Below are 3082 nucleotides of genomic sequence, written 5' to 3'. Positions count from 1 at the left end.
TAGATCTTGCAATTGAATCTTTTTGTTTCTTGTTTTATCACTAGTTTAGTTTATAAAATAAAACTACAAAAAAATGGAATTGAGTTTGTCTCATACGCTTCATCTTTTTAATATCTTTCGTAAGTATGATGAAAAGGAAAATTGTGCTCAAGTGCTAGAAGAAGAAGTCTATAAAATGTTTGGCACTAAATCTTTGAATGATGAGCATGATTGCAATGTTGTTAGTATGAACTCTTTATCCATAGTACTAATGATGATTGCACTAGTTATGATGAAAATGTTTCCTATAAGCATGTCGATTTTTGTGGAGAGTATTGGGTTTGCATAGACACACCAAATAGAGAAGATAGATATTGCAAGAGGCATAAGCATTTAGAAACTAAATTGTTGCAAGAAAGGTTAAATGTGAGTGCTGAAAATTTATATTTCCTTTGCCGTACTTGTGAACTTTGCAATGAAAGTGGTCATCTACATCTCCGATGCAAATTGTTTCATGATCGAATCGTGTCCAAAAATTGTGATGATTTGATCTCCCTTGCACATTATAATGAACTTAGTTTGCTTATGGGTTATGAAGAAATGAAACGTTTAATTAAGCACCTTCCAGAATTTGCCCGTTATAAACATCTTGATTTTGATCTAGAGAAGATTTATATGTTTTGTGCGGTGAATTGCATTGAAAATCCTTATATTGCCAATTACATAAAGAAAAGAAAGCAAATAGAAGATGAAGATAATACTAATGAAAGGGAAGATACTTCCCAATATCCTCCTATTATTTCTTATGATGAATCAGGTAACGAGGAGGAGCTTTCTATTCAACCAATCTCATCAATAAGGAGCTCAGAGAAGAAGGTTGAACCTACACATATTGTGAAGAAGAAAAAGAAAAGACGGAGCAGCAAAGGTAAAAAGGTATCCCTCCCAAATGATGTTGCTCCTACTACTCATTGTGATGATGATAATTGATATACTATTGGTGCTATCCATACTATTAATGATGAGAGTGATCATGCTTATGATATGAAAAGTCCCAAGCTTGGGGAAGCTATGTTTGATGAGGATGAAATATTTGAGAATATATTTGCTGAAATTAATGTTTGTCCCAAGCTTGGGGATGCTACGTTTAATGAAGATGATATTTTTAGCCTCCCAAGTTTTGATATGCAAAGTTGTTATGATGATAGCATGCCTCTTACCTATGATGATTATATTGATGAAAGTGGGTTTGGAAGAGTGTCAACTTTAGGAAGTAATGATCCCACTATTTTGGAGGATGTTGAATCTTATAATATTTATGAAAGTGGATTTGGAGAGGTCATGACTTTATTTAGTGATGAGTCCACTATCTTGGAAGAGGTTTCAATTGATTATGATGAGAACAAAGTTTCTACTTATGATGATTATTGTGATGAAACTTATGCTATAAAAAGTAGTGATGATTATATTTATAAAACTTGTCATGATTATGATTACCCTTTTTCTGAACATTACTCTTTTAATGTGGAAACAATTTTTAGTATTCGAGTCTCTTATGATACTCCCACTATTCCGAATGAGAAGAATTTCGCTTATGTGGAGAGTAGTAAATTTTCTATGCTTGTAGATCATGAAAAGAATGCTTTAGGTGCTGGTTATATTGTTGAATTCATTCATGATGCTACTTAAAACTATCATGAGGGAGGAACATATGCTTGTAGGAATTGCAATAATATCAAGTTTCCTCTCTATGTGCTTAAAATCTTGAAGTTATGCTTGTTTTGCCTTCCTATGCTAGTTGATTATTGTTCCCATAAGTTGTTTGCTCACAAAATCCCTATGCATAGGAAGTGGGTTAGAATTAAATGTGTTAGTAATATTCTTCATGATGCTCTCTTTATGTTTCAATTCTTATCTTTTATGTGAGCATCATTGAAATCATCATGCCTAGTTAGGGGCGTTAAACAATAGCGCTTGTTGGGAGGCAACCCAATTTTATTTTTGTTCCTTGCTTTTTGATTCTGTTCAGTAATAAATATTTGATCTAGCCTCTGGTTAGATGTGGTTTTATGTTTTAATTAGTGTTTGTGCCAAGTAAGACCTATAGGATCTTCTTGGATGATAGTTATTTGATCTTGCTGAAATTCCAGAAACTTTCTGTTCACGAAAACAATTGTTAAAAATCACAAGAAAGTGATAAAATACTGATTCCAATTGCAGTGGATCAATAATGAAATTATATAGGTCTTCCTATTTTGGCAGATGTTTCTGAGTTCCATAAGTTTGCGTTTGATATAGATTACTACAGACTGTTCTGTTTTTGACAGATTCTGTTTTCTATGTGTTGTTTGCTTATTTTGACGAATCTGTGAGCAGTATCGGAGGGTATGAACCATAGAGAAGTTTGAATACAGTAGATATTACACCAGTATGAATTTACAACGAGTTCAAAACAGTACCTAAGTGGTGATTTATTTTCTTATACTAACGGAGCTTACAAGTTTTCTGTTGAGTTTTGTGTTGTGAAGTTTTCAAGTTTTGGGTAAAGATTTGATGGACTATGGAATAAGGAGTGGCAAGAACCTAAGCTTGGGGATGCCCAAGGCACCCCAAGGTAATATTCAAGGACAACCAAGAGCCTAAGCTTGGGGATGCCCCGGATGGCATCCCCTCTTTCGTCTTCATTCATCGGTAACTTTACTTGGAGCTATATTTTTATTCACCACATGATATGTGTTTTGCTTGGAGCGTCATTTTATCTTGTTAGTATTTGCTTGCTGTTATTTAGAATAATGTTTTGCATCTATATTTTCAATAAAAAAATGTCAAGGATAGCCTTTACCATGCTTATTTTGCTAGTATACATGTTGCTGTTTCAAAACAGAAAGTTTACCGTTGTTGCAAAAATCCCCTAGAAAAGTAAGAATATGATAAAATGTTGAAACTTTTTGCATAATGAGCTCTGGTAAATCTTCCACAGCGTAGTATTTTTCTCATAATTTTTGGAGTTAGGGAAGTATGATGAATCTTGCATTCTTTACAGACTGTACTGTTTTGGCAGATTGCTGTTATGTTTGCATTGTTTGCATATGTTTGCTTGTTT

This window comes from Aegilops tauschii, chromosome 6 (genome assembly GCF_002575655.3).
Source record: "Aegilops tauschii subsp. strangulata cultivar AL8/78 chromosome 6, Aet v6.0, whole genome shotgun sequence".
Taxonomy (NCBI): domain Eukaryota; kingdom Viridiplantae; phylum Streptophyta; class Magnoliopsida; order Poales; family Poaceae; genus Aegilops; species Aegilops tauschii.
Note: the sequence above shows the minus strand (reverse complement) of the source record.